This window comes from Crocodylus siamensis, chromosome 2, assembly GCF_052110815.1.
Source record: "Crocodylus siamensis isolate JL-2025a chromosome 2, ASM5211081v1, whole genome shotgun sequence".
Lineage (NCBI taxonomy): Eukaryota > Metazoa > Chordata > Crocodylia > Crocodylidae > Crocodylus > Crocodylus siamensis.
In genome coordinates, this window is record NC_143396.1 from 5,961,026 (window position 1) to 5,974,747 (window position 13,722).

At 44.7% G+C, this 13,722-nt stretch overlaps 1 protein-coding gene across 4 annotated transcripts in view; it reads left to right on the forward strand.

Moving 5' to 3' along the window:
- The window catches only part of PTPRA (protein tyrosine phosphatase receptor type A), a 191,860-nt gene that overhangs the window by 31,183 nt on the left and 146,955 nt on the right, over positions 1-13,722 (forward strand). The window contains exon 1 of one of the 4 annotated variants that reach the window (XM_090035058.1): positions 12,675-12,776. The exons of the other annotated variants lie outside the window; for them this stretch is intronic. The gene's annotated coding sequence lies outside the window, so the exon portion shown is untranslated. Of the gene's footprint in view, positions 1-12,674; positions 12,777-13,722 lie in introns of those variants that run through there. 4 annotated transcript variants of the gene reach the window in all.

Sequence of the window (13,722 nt, forward strand, 5' to 3'; positions counted from 1 at the left end):
CTAAGGATGCAGGCAGGCAAGTAGATACCTAAGTTCTTAAGATACCACATTTTATTTTAAAATATCACATCTACCCCAAGAACCTTGCCTGCCAGGAAGGAAGGAAGTTCTCCAATTTTTTGGCCCTCTGGATTCTTGGTTCCTCTTCTGAGAATCCCCAGGAGCAAGTCAGTTAACCCTGCAAGTAAGTAGATGGCAGCTTGTTACGGGAGGGGAAGGTTCTGGAGAGATTAGACTGCAGCTGGATTTTCCATCCGGTTGCAGCAGCCAGTGTGCAGCTCTAGGGAGGCGCGGTGTTGAATCTGGCTGTCACACCAGCATTGGGTACTTGTATTTTCAGCATGTTTAGCTAGATAGCTTGTCCCAAAGCACGTCACCATCTTGGCTGTCCAGATGCAGCAGTATATACATCCTAGATCAGTACCCCAACTCCTTTCGCATACATTTTTCTTGCTGTTTTGTCTGAATGAATTTGTATTCCTATGCTTGTTTTTCCTTTCCCGGTTCCTCTTTGCACCTTCCCAGATGTCTCCTCTGACCAAATTTCCTTGACTTTCATTGTTCTTCTTGTTTTCAGCCTACCTCCTGCATAAGTTGTATTATTTTATGTGTGTTGTTTTGCCAGGGTCTTTTAAAAGTTCCTCCCCATTGCATTTTTAAAGTATCATGTGCAAGAGGAAAATTCTTATTTTAGGCCTATCCTTCCCTTACTGCTTGTAAATGAGGATACAAACTAAAGACCATGGATTTTTAGTTACCGTTTTTGACTGCAGGAACAGTTTTTAAACAAAAGCCTTTTAGTGGCATTTTTAGTGCATTCTTTATCTTTGTTTAGAGGGGAAAAAAACAGCATGCTGCACATTAGTAATTGTAATCAATCTCCTGCAGAAATTGCACTTTGTTCGCCCCATTCACCACCAAAACCTAAACAAAACAGAGATTAATGCATACACAGGAAGTGAATTGGGTGTAATCGCTGGTAGATATTTGCATTTATTTTGTTGGTTTCACCCAAAAAAGCATCTGAAAAGCACTGCGGTTAGCTTGGGTGGATTTATTTGAACTCTTGCTGTGGACTAATTTGACATTTTTGGCAGCTCAGTAAATTTTAAAGCATTCTCTGTAACAGCTTCTCAGCCATGCAAAATAAAATGTTCTGCAAAGAGAACGGAAGCAACTCGTGTGTGGTGCTCCGCCGGTAATACCCAGGAGGGAACGCCCTGATGACTGGGTCCTTTATTTGGCTTCAGGGCTTTTTAATCGGACAATCCCACCGTGGTGATAGCTTACCTTGCAGGTAGCACATTTGTTCCTGGGCTTGCCAGACCAGCGTTATCAGCAGAGGTGCTCTGTGTTAGATTGGATGAACCGCTGAGAGTTTTAAAGACCTGCAGGATAATTCTAGCTTCTAAAACTAATTCACTTAGATCAAAGTGAGAAGCAACGTCCATTCTACTTTGAAAGCTCCCCACTGTGGGCTAAGGCAGGTTATTGTACCTGTAGAGGGTTTTTTATACAGGAGGCATTATGCCCTGTGCATACAGTTAGTCATTCCCCAAAGACTTTACTGTCTAAATAAATTTGAAAAAGTATATTGAGAGGGATGGAAGAGAAAAGAGGCACAGAAAAGCAAAGCAAGTTGTCCCTGATCATCACACAGAGCTTTATTGACAGGGCTTGGAACAGAGCACAGTCCTCTGAACCTGTACTTTCCTATCTCTTGGATCTAATGTAAGCTTTGGAGGACTGCAGTTTCTCAGTATGATGGAGGAGCTGAGAGAAGGATCCATGTTACTTAGGTCTGCATAGATCAAATCATCCAACCTCACGTAGCGTCTGCAGACGAGCTAGAAGACTATAGAGCCGTGATGTGAGAAATGCCATAAAGACGGTGCTTGGCTGCACCCTGAACTACTGGTAAGGTCTCATTAGCAAAGGCACTTATACTGTTTTGGAGTTTGATTGTCTTGTTCTTGCTGTTAAGTTTAAATTATGGTTTGGTAAGCTCTGATTCACCATAGGGTCTTTAGGAAAACTCTTTGCCGTGATAGTGTACAAATTAGAAACAACAAAGTTCAGCGTGCAAAAAATTGAGGTCTGTTGAGGTTAATGTGAGCAAAGAGTTATACAGCATCATGTAAAAAGGACAAGAAATGTGGTCATGGCCATCTCTCACTGGCATAAGGAACTGCAGGGTCCCTAAAGCTAGTCTGGTTCTTTCACTCATTATGCAACTGTTGCCTAGATCTTTCCTGGTGTCCACAATGCCCTGCACGCATCCTCGCACAGAAGCACAAAAGATTAGTATTTTTGGTCAGGATTTTAAATTGGCAGTAGATAAACTCATCCCTGTTTACCCAGTCATTAACTATTTATTAGTTTCTGTCCCAGTGTGCTGCTAGTACCATAAATAACAGCTGTGTTTACAGTAGGCAGTGGGGTCCGCAGTTGCCTTGTGCATAGGTATTTGTAGTGGAAGACGCAGGGCACCAATTTATGCGGGGATCGGGGGAAATCTTGTTTACTACCTCTGCTGTGATCCTCTGGAATGAAATTTCAGGATGAGCTGGCAAACAAGACTATTTTTTTTATCATAAGGAAATGCTGAAATCTTAGGAAGTGAGAGACTTAAGTAACAATACAAAAGTTTGCAGCCTGAGTTAGGAGGTAATTTATACCTGCCCTTCCTGAGAAAAATACTTGGTGCCCTTGGAGCTGAATGGTTTTTATAACTGGATTTAATTAGGCCTTTTGAATAAGAGTTCATTTCCCTCTACCCCCAAATAACACAATAGCCAGAGCAGCTGTTGCACATACACAAACGTGTGCCATATAGTGACATGGGTTTTGCACGGCTCTGGTTTTTATGTTGTCAGCAGTTCCGGTATCCATTTTGGTTAGGTTTTCTTTCCAGAAGTTTATAATTTAGACAGGTAAATAGTTGCTTGAGAACCGTAACTTGGCATTTCAAGTCCCAGCTGAGGCACCTGTTTATATGACACAATTTTAAAAAAGGAAAGCTTGGATTCATTTTGTATTGCTGCAGGGCCAGAGTCTAGTGATTTATATACCACATTTCCTCTGAAGGCAGTAGGATTATGTGGCATGTAAATCTGTGTAGAATTAGACAGTTTTCTAGGTAAATAAGTACTAAACAGGGATATAATCTAATGCACTGTATATAGTGTATGCGTGAGTAATAAGCATATAGATATAAACACACATACATATATGTCAAGGTAAATAGCGCTCTTTGTAATCCCAATTGTAATAGCTCATTACAATTCCAAAGTTGCCTGTACTTGACACAGATTTTGTGTTGCAGTCGCTTCAATAATTCAAAATTGTTTACATCTAAAATGAAGAATGGTAAAGCTGAGGGTACATACAGAAAATCAGTTCTCCGATGGAACGAGTCCCTCAGCATTTTACATTTCTAACCAGAATAGCTTTGTGATCGCTCGTTCTGGGTTTCTGCCACACAGGTCCCTCATCTCGATCCTGTCAGGTTGAGCGATGATTATAGGGGAACCTGCTTACTGTGCAGTGATCATTAGCAAGCATTGCAAATAATAGATGTTAATAGCTGTGTTCAGCAAAATGTTGAATATGCACTCTAGGGATCAGTCATCTCTTGGGCAGTTGGACAGGTTGTTCTGCTGGGTTTTTCTTGTTTCTAACTTTTCCAATGATAGAATAAATTCTGTGACTTAATGTGCTTAGCTACTATGAAGTTCATAGGTTCATAGATGCTAGGGTCAGAAGCAACCTCAACAGATCATCAAGTTCGGCCCCCCTGCCCTGGGCAGGAAGGAGCGCTGGGGTGAGATGACCCCAGCCAGGTGCCTATCCAACCTTCTCTTCAAGACCCCTGGGGTAGGAGAGAGCACCACTTCCCTTGGAAGACAATGCCAAGATTTGGCCACCCCCACTGTGAAAAAGTTTTTCCTGATGTCTAGCCTAAATCTGCTCTGTCAGTTTGTGACCATTGCTCCTTGTTACCCCAGGAGGCGCCCTGGTGAACAGAGCATCCCTTGCTGCGTCCCCCTACTGAATTTGTAGATGGGCACAAGATCACCTCTCAGCCTTCTCTTGTGGAGGCTGAAGGGGTCCAGGTCCCTCAGGTTCTCATAGGACTTGGCCTGGAAACCTTTAACCATATAAGTAGCCCTCCTCTGGACCCTCTTGAGTTTGTCCACATCCTTCTTGAAGTGCAGTGCCCAGAACTGGACGCAGTACTCCAACTGCGGTCTGACCAGTGCCACAGAGAGGGGAAGTATCACCTCCTTGGCTCTATTTGTCATGCATCTGCTGGTGCATGATAAAGTGCGGTTAGCTTTGCTGATGATTTTGTCACACTGCCGACTCATGTTCATCTTGGAGTCCACTAGGACTCCAAGATCCCTTTCCACTTCTGTGCTGCCGAGAGGGTCAGTCCCCAGCCAGTAGGTGTGCTGGATATTTTTACGCCCTAAGTGCACTCTGCATTTGTCCTTAGTTGCTTTAAGAACGTGTGTTGCAAAGCTGCCAGTGCAGCTCTTAAATACTCCGAATTCCAGGGAGAACTTTTCTGTTCTGCAACCTAGGGGGACCCGTGCCCTTGTGCGAGCAGCATCTTTAACGGCTGCACCAGGAGGCTCGGAGTTGGTACTCGGTTCCTATCCCACTTCTCTCATTGGTTTCCTCTGTGGCCCTTAGCGAGTCGATCATCTGCTTTGTGCTTTAGCTTCATCATCTGTAAGAGTACTTCAGCATTCCTGTACTGTACGGGAATGATGCATTCTTTGTAGCTGACTATAAGATACTTAATACTGTTCTCTGGGGATATTGTAAGTCTTATGAGAAAAGTAAATGTTAGATATGATCTGTTAGATTGTCTTGCACATTTCTGCCAGCATTGTTCTCTACTAGATGTTTCTAGTAATTTATCTCATGGTTTCTCAAGTGTGACTTATGTAGAAGAGGCAGTTCAGCATCTTTAGATGAAGGGTGCTGCCTTCCCAGAATAAAGGAAGTGATGCAAGCATCAGTACGTGAGACATCATAAAAATAAATTGAAGAAAAAGAAAACCTGGGCATTAAAACTTAGAGAATATTTAAAGTCGACTTGTGTTTAAAGCAACGGACTAAACTTAAAATGTATTTCTCCCTGTGCCATGCTCTTTTGAGCCTTGTGCCAGTCACTCTACTTTCTAGGCTTCCCTTCCCCCTGCAAAACAGAGCTCTTAGGGGGTTCTGAGATGCTCAGTTACTGTAATGAGGGGTAAGGCTTGTGAGTCCTCGGGCCATGAAGGGCATGTGTAGATGAAATGGTGCCCTAAATTGAAGTGGTTGATTTTTTTAAATTTTTTTTTTAAAGCACTGCTTCAATTTAGGGCCCTTTAAACCCATGTGGTGCACACACCCAAACTTAGCCGCATCTCTGGCAGCAGGGACGGGAGAGCAAGCTGCCGGCGGACGGAGCGGTCCCTGGGCTGCAGGGCGGGCTGGTGCTTCCCTCCACAGCAGCAGCAGCCCCCACCCCCGCCGCCCCCAGTAGGCAGTGTAGCTGGCTTGGGCAGTCCTGGGGGGCACCACAACTGCGGAGAGAAGCCGGGGGACCCCACACAGCTCAGGCAGTCAGGAAGGCTGTGGGGGTGGCGGGGGAGGAGATCAGGCTCACTGCTTTTCTTGGGTGGAGCCTGCCTTCCCAGGCAGCTGCCAGGCTGCCTGCAGGGCCCCTGAGCTGCACGGAGCCCGGTGCTTTGCTCCGTGGCTGTAGGAGCAGCAAACTAAAACTCTGTGGAGGAGTTTTAGTTTGCTGCGCCCCAAGTCATTTAAGGTGCACTACGCTGCTGAATTTGCTACAGCGGCTGGAATTACTACGCAATACGCTGCTGATGCATGCAAACACCAACACTATTGAAGCGGTGCAAAAGCGTTTAACCTGCTTTAAAGTGTTGTGCACACACACCTCTTGTTTCGTCTACACACCGCCGTAGAGTCCAGCCTGGGTCTGGCTTCAGTAAGGAGCTGGAGCTGGCCAACAGTAATAAGTTTGTTTCTGTTCTTACATTTCAATGCCTGATATGCTTCCAGGTGAAACCGTAGGCTGGCAGATTTATCGTGTTAAGGCTGGCAAATGTGTTATTATGTTAAGAATGAGTTAAGACAGAGTTATTATTTGTTATTATGTTAAGAGTAGCACATTTATTTTGATTTGGAACCTCTTTGGTGTTTTACGCCCACCAATATAGATCATCATATAGGGAAACTGCAGATATATACATCAAGCTTAAATTGAATGAGGCTAAGAAAAAAAAGAGATGTTTGCTGAAAATGGCTATGAAGATGTCTGTGAAATGACTTGTTGCTCTTTAGTCCAGACCATTAATGAAGCACATGATGTTTTTATCGTAAGGCATCACCAAAGCTGAGAGCAGTAGGAGGCATGCATAACAATAAAGCTTCCTACAGTCACGGTAACCTGGTGTTGACTGGCACAAAGAAACCTCCTTGGCAGGCTTAGTAGAGAAGTGGAAGGTGAATGAATGGACCCAGACACTGAACTTTCCTTTCGCTCCTGGGAGTGATGCCTTTGCATAAAGTTGAAACATGGTTGGTGGGCACTGCAGCTGTCTACCTGGAGAATGTTACTTTTCAGTGATGATGAGTTTGTATCTTTCCTATTAAATCATCTGAAGTTCTCTGCTCTGGTGGACACTGATATTCTCCTTTGTCACATTTGTCTTTGATTATGACTCCTTCCCTGACCCTTTGTCTGCTCCTTCCAGTGTTGTGTGATCCACGGTGCAGATGTTCTGAATTCAGTAGTGGCTCAGATTTTATCCCTTGTACGTACCGGAAACTAGATTTCTAGACTCCAGTGGGTGTTGGATCACCCATGTGAATCTCTGGCACTCACCAATAGTACTGGTCAAGCGGCTTTATTTTCCTCCCCCTGTGCATGCCTTCTCTGTGACCTACACAAGCTGTATCAAGCAGCTTCGGTAACATGCAGCGAAGAAAAGGGAGTCTCCAAAGTGGGGAGTGATGAGGAATTTCTGCTCAATGAAGCATAACTTCAGAATGTGCATTAAGTGATAAGAAAAGTCCTTTTAATGGCATTAAGAACTTTTACATTCTCCTGTAATAACTAATTTAGCACAGATGTACCTGGCTGAAGCTTAGAGAAAATATGGAAACAGTTATGATTAACTTTATTGGCAATAAAGCAAGGGGAGAGGAAATAAAACCTTTATACAGATATTGTGCCTTTCTAAAGCACTTTTTATATGTGTTTGTTTAGTGAAGCAAGTACAGACTAATGCTGATGAGTAGGCATCTCATGAATGAAGTCTGATTTAACTGTTACACAGTGCACAACAATGCTGCCGTGCTAGTTTAGGGTGCAAAGCGAGGAATACCACGTCCAACTGAAGCTGTCATGGGACTTTGATAGGCAGGGTGTAATCTCACATGATTGGCCAGAGAAACCAAGCTGATTTCTGATATCCCTAATGCCTTCACTGATTAGCGGCTCTCCTCCAGAGATTGGCTGTTCCGGTACGCAGGACTCTCCAGCACCAAGCAAGACATTAACTTAAGGCTGACTTGAAATTCCCAGCAGCACTGTTTTGGATGGGCAAACCCTTCCTGGGTAAAAAAATTGCAAAGATGAGCCCAGGCGAAAAGGGTGCTGCATTTTGAAGCAGTGTGGGCCAGTAACTCATCGCAGACCTGGTTTGGAGAGCTAGGCTGTCTCGCCTGCCTTAAACTCTGGGCCTTGTCAAAAGCCCACTGGAGTTGCAGAAAGAGCTTTTTCCATTTAACTTCCATGAATTCTGGGTCAGGTACTGTTTGCTAGTAAATTGGGGTTGTGAATGTGATCCTTACCTGCTGGAAGCACTCTGAGGTATATGGATGTAGTTTGTGGACCATTAAAGTCCTTCTTGAATGATAAATCATTAAGTAGCCATTTCGGGTTTTTTTTTACCTACTTGATTAGAGGCCTGAAAGCCTTCAGATATGGACCTTATACAACAAAACGGTTGTTTCAAGGTTGTATTGGATCACATCCTTCAGGCACAGGTTTCTATAGACTTGAAGGCTCCTTACGTTGTCAGTGGTGACAGTGACTGAAGACCATGGCACAAACTTATTAGCCCAGAATAAATACAAGGATTAGTGTTAAGTAATACTGACTGGGTAGGAACTCGCACTGTACTGTACTGTACGTGTTATTGGACTCCAAGCTTTGATTTCAGCCAGGACAGAACAACCCTAACCATCTCTGGGTTGTGACCTACAAGTAAGTGGTCCTGAATCCTTGGGTTCATGGCACATCATGTTTGATCCAACTCCTGAATTCTTTGCTCAGAAAGGCAAGGGGGAAAAAAAGTGAGGCTGATCCTCCTCCCTTTTGATAGGGCTTGATCTCCAGTAATCAGCTGCTTTTCTTCAGCTAGTTGTGTCTCTGCAACCCCTGAGATTTTCTCTCGGCAGAGCATTCCCCTCTGCTGTTTTCTCCCTATGCTGTGCCTGGCTTCTTGTGATCAGAGACCCAAAAAAGAATGTCTTGCGATCAAAAAGCTTACTAAGAAATCCTTGCCTCTCGCATGATCTCTGGGCTCTAAAAGTGCACAGATACAACATGACTTAAAAGCCCCATGGCATTTCTTGCAAGAGCAGAGGTTTTAGGGACAGCATGTTGCTCAGCTTGCAGATTCAGTGGATCTCTTCTGGGTAGATATCCAGTGAGTACATTGTGTTGCTGAGTCTTCATCCCAGACACTGCTGCATTTCAATGGCAGGCACTGTGATGACATGCACAGGACAGAGCTTCCGGATGAAAGTTGCTGTAAAAATAGATACAATTAAGTAATTGTTTAATAGGCTAAACTGGTTCATTGTTCACATTTTGCATTGTTGTGTTATCAGTATGTGACGCAGCAAGTAGACAGCCTGGTAAGAAATGAAGACGTTTTAAGCTCTTTGAATGTCAGTATTAAAGGCTGCAGCTGTGCTGCCAACATCCAGTCCTAAGATGACTTCCCAGTTTTAGGACAGTTGCCAATATAAATTCTTCCTGAACCCTCTCTCTAGTTTTGCTCCTCCTAGTACGTCCAGGTCTTGATTTGAACCAGAGGAAGATGGCGAACAGCTGAGATGCTTGAGTAACTTGTTTTGATTGTTTTTTATTTGAACCAGGGCAGACGGTGAATGGCTGAGATGTTCACATAACTTATTTATTTGAATGTTTTCTTCTTAAGCTGCCTTGCTCCCATGTGGAGGAAGACCCAGCATAGGGCTTGATGACAAGTTTGTTGGAAAACCTAGTTTTCTACTAAACAAATGGTTGCGTAAAGATTTTCTCTCTGCAGAAAAACTCCCCAAATATTTAATTTGGTTTGGTCTGAGGAGCCAATGCACCATAGCCAGACTCCCTCCTCTTACCAAGATGGGCAGAAAAGTAAGTACAGGCATACCTCGGAGATATTGCAGGTTCGGTTCCAGACCACCGTGATAAAGCGAATATCGCAATAAAGCGAGTCACACGAAGCGCAATAAAGCGAAGCGCAATAAAACGAGGTATGCCTGTATAATGCAGACAAGGCTGTAGGATGCCTCACTCAAGCTAAAACCAAACCAGATTCCCACATTAGGCTGCATATCTGTGTATGCAGAGAGAAGAGGGGGGTGCTGGAGAAGAGAAGTGAGGTTGGAGCAACATAACAAAGCACACTTTTTATGTTCTCTCTAACTCATATTTGCTGACAGTTTAAGCTTGGGAGGAAATGCATCTCTTCCCTGCTGCCAGGCCATTTGTCATCTGCTATCTTACCATCCTCTGCAGGCTCCCCTGTATGTGACATTCTGACAGCTAAAATACAGGTGGCACTGGAGGTGGTGGTTGAACTGAGTCAGGGTTTCAACTTGTGGAGGTTGACACAACTCAGAATTGTGCCTGTTTACATCGTGGTTGAACAGTTCCTCCTTCTTGAGCTTATCCTTGTAAATAATATCTAGGGCCCCGAGAAAATTGCAGACTTCTTGTACAAAATTCACGGCACGTGCGCAGGTAAAGTGTATTTTTTCACGCAATATTCACAGAGCTATCATTAATCTTGGCAAATGTGTCCCGGCAGTTCTGTGAATATTCCATGAAATATGACACTTTACCCACGCACGTGTATGGCAGGTACGCACACACTGCCCGCCCTCCCAAAAGTCCCCAAACCCTCACCCTCCAAACTCCCTTCCCTCCCTCCACATACGCTTACCTTCATCCGGCTGCTGGGGATGTTCCCGTGGCCCTCCCTGGGCACAACCTGGCCATGCCCCCAGCAGCTGATTGCAGGCTGGAAAGGTGCAAAAGCCCAGGTTTCCCCTTGCAGGTTGAAATGCTGCCAGCCTGCAAAGGGGAACCTGCACTTTCACCTGTTTTTCTGGCACAGACTCAGGACCCTAAAAAATTGTGGTGTGATGCTAATTTTGCGGTATCCCCGCAGTCTGCGAAATCATGACTACTTTAGTAAATACGTTGACTAGTGCTCATTAGACGTTTCAAGGGAGTTTAGTGCTGACAAAAGATGCCAACATGAAATCCCCTGGGATATCACTTGATCCACATGCTGCCCTGCCAAGGTTCATCCTTTCTGACTGCGAGGAGAGAGGGGAGCTGCTCAGTCATTTAGTCTTTGGCATATTGAGCCCGACTTCCAACTTGCACTAGTTCCTGACCCGTAGGTGCATCTGGGAGGTGGACAGGATGAAGATAACTTTGGGCTGCTGTTGGGTTGTGTCTGTACCAGCCCCTCTGAGCTCTCCACTTCCCCCGTCCTGGGGCAGCCTCCTCCTGCTCTGTCGTGCCGTGCAGCCTGGCCTGGCAGGAATGCAGAAGCCCCGGCTTTAGATGAAAAGAAAAACACAACAATAACAAGGACGCATTGAATGTGACTTGGAGCAGGCTGCTTTATTTCACTGGTGTTGTTCTTTCACCCACGTGCTTTTCCCCTTTTATCCAGGTCTCGCCAAAGCCTGGGCTGCATTTCTCTTTCAGACAATACTGAGATTGTTAGCTTAGCTTGGCACACATTTGAATAACTTTCAAGAAGAGCCTTCAGATAAAGCCATGTTTCTTTAAAAAAAAAAAAAAAAAAAATCCTTGCCTGGCCCCTTGCCCTGGTTGGGGGAGGGAATGGGGAGGAGAGGGTGCAGCAGTGGAGGTTTTACAAATGCTAGGGAGGCTGGCCTCCTCCGTGATTTACAGGGGACCAGCGGAAAGTGTTGAGGATGTATGGTGATCCTTAGATGTTTGCTGACTCCCAAATGCTAACTGAATACTCGGATCTGCAGCCTTTAACTCTTGAGAAGAGACAGCGTCAGCAGGGACCCTGGCTCACTGGAGATCTGAAAGTGGCTGCTAGAAGATCCCTGCTGTCTCCATATATCACGAAAGTGAAATGAAGAGTTGTTTGCAGGGAAGGCTTTTTTCTGTTGTGACACGCAAGACTAGTTAGTGTGAATGGAGTCTAGCAACTCCTATAACACACAAGGCTTCGCTGGGTACGAGCTTTGTGCTGGGGTGTAGTGCGTGCTCTCTGCAGGTGTCGCAGCATCACATGAAAGTCCAGCGTACAATTATGAGTGATTTGGCAGAGCCACCCTGCACTGAGAGCTAATAGTCTTTCAAGATCATAGGCACTTGCCTTTGCTTTCTCTGCCTTGGAGACTGAAGTTCTTACAGAGCAGGGTCATGGCCTGCGCATCTAAAAATGAGCTTGTCATTCATTGTCCCTAATACATTTGAATTCTTTTGCTGGTGTTGAGCCTGATGCACAGAGGTCCTGGCTGTTTGTCAGATAAACTCCCTCGTGGATGCTGGTGCACAGCAGAGACCTACAACTTCCTTCATGTAGGCCTTTCTCATGGTGACTGCTTTCATTAGAGCCCTGGCTAGTTTTGAACTGAACTGGCAACTCGGGGATTAAAGGCATTGTATCTCCTTGCCAGCCCTCAAGGGCAAAACAAAGAGGGCCTTGAGTCTAAAAGGGTTGAAAACCAGTGATGTAAGATTTAAATCATTCATGTTTAAACTACTGCCAATTCTCTAAGGTGTGTGCGCCTAGAGAAATAGGGAACAATGGCTTATCTTGGAGGATAAATAAAATCTCATTTGCTCTAATTTTTGGCAGCAGTGAAAATACTGGTTCCTGGTCTTTCCGAAGCAAGTAGTTTAATGTAGTAATAGAGTAGAATGCATCCAGGAAACGAGATGATTTGCCACTCCAAGGAGAATGCAAATAATGGCAATTTTTTGTGGTGACCAATTATGAGGAGTAGATGGGGAGGGGCATTAATGGGGAACTGAAAGAATGGTGAATTAAACTACTGTGGCCAATTATTTTACAGGTGAATTAGCCAGGGTTTACCATATAAAGCAGTGATTCTCAACTGGGGTGTCTTGAGATCCTTTCAAGGGTGTTGCAAGGGGTCTCATAATGTTAGCACTGTTAGGTTTACAAACATGATTCACAAAATAGACCCAGAGATTTCAAATAGAAATTCATAGTTGTGGTCTTTGAAAGTTATTTGCAACAGAAAAACTGATCTATTTTTCTGAAGGCAAAAAAGAGTGAACATTTTAAGAGGTGGCATTTTCCAACAGGTGTCTCGAGTCTAGAAAAGGTTGAGAACCACTGGTATAAAGAGACAGCATTCCTGGTGGTTAGAGAACAAGAAGGAACAAGGATTTTTAATTATGAAGCTGCTGAGGATTTGAAGTATGACATTGGGTAAGTTATTCGACCCTTCTCTCTGGTTTCCCCATATGTGCATTGATTTTGGATTTTAAACTTCATTGCTGAACAGCAAGAAAGATTTCTACACTTCCCTGCTTGCCATCTGACACCTCCAGGAAAGGAAATCCTACCTGATCTTCACAACAAAGAGCAACTCAGAACAACTCACAAAGACACTTTCATGGACCCAAAGGGACAGATTTCCATCTTTGGCTTCCTCTGCGCAAAATGAAGCTTATTTCCTACCTATGGGGACTTTTTACCATCTTTTAATTTTCCCTGAGCCTGATGAAGGGCTTTTGAGCCTGAAAGCTTGCAGAAAAAGATTTTTTTTTTTTTTATTTGTGATGTCCTGGTTGGTTTAATAAAAGGTCATTTCTGAACTAAGAGTTCTAGATGTTTGCATTTCTTAAGGGGTAATGTACACACATGCATATCTGTACCTGTTAGGTAGCTGGCTCTTTAAAAGGAGCTGGGGTCCAGCCTCACCTGCCTTTTGGCTGTGTCCCAGCTGAGACTGTTGTACCAAAGCCCTGGAGCAGGAGGCTCTCTGCCAGACAGCCTCTCTATTATTCAGGCAGGTGGTCTAGAGCAGTGGAGACAACCATTTTGGCAGGTGTGCTACAAATTAGCCATGTACCCCATTTAGTGCCACTCCAGGCCCCTTTCCCTGTCTGCTCTCATGCTTTACTGTGCCCAGTCTGCTGCTCTGCTTTCTGCTTCCTGCCCTCTATCCCTGCCAACGCTGCTGCTCTGCTTTCTGCCTCCTGCTCTATCTGCTGCAGTGCTGCCCGCTCCCTCCCTGTGCCACACACAAAGCCTGCCTGTGCCAGTTGTGGTGCACGTGCCACAGGTTAGCTACCCCTGGCTTAGCAAATGGAAGCCTGCAAGAAATTACCAGACTCTGGGGGAGGGCAGTTAATGTGGACTTAGCTAATTT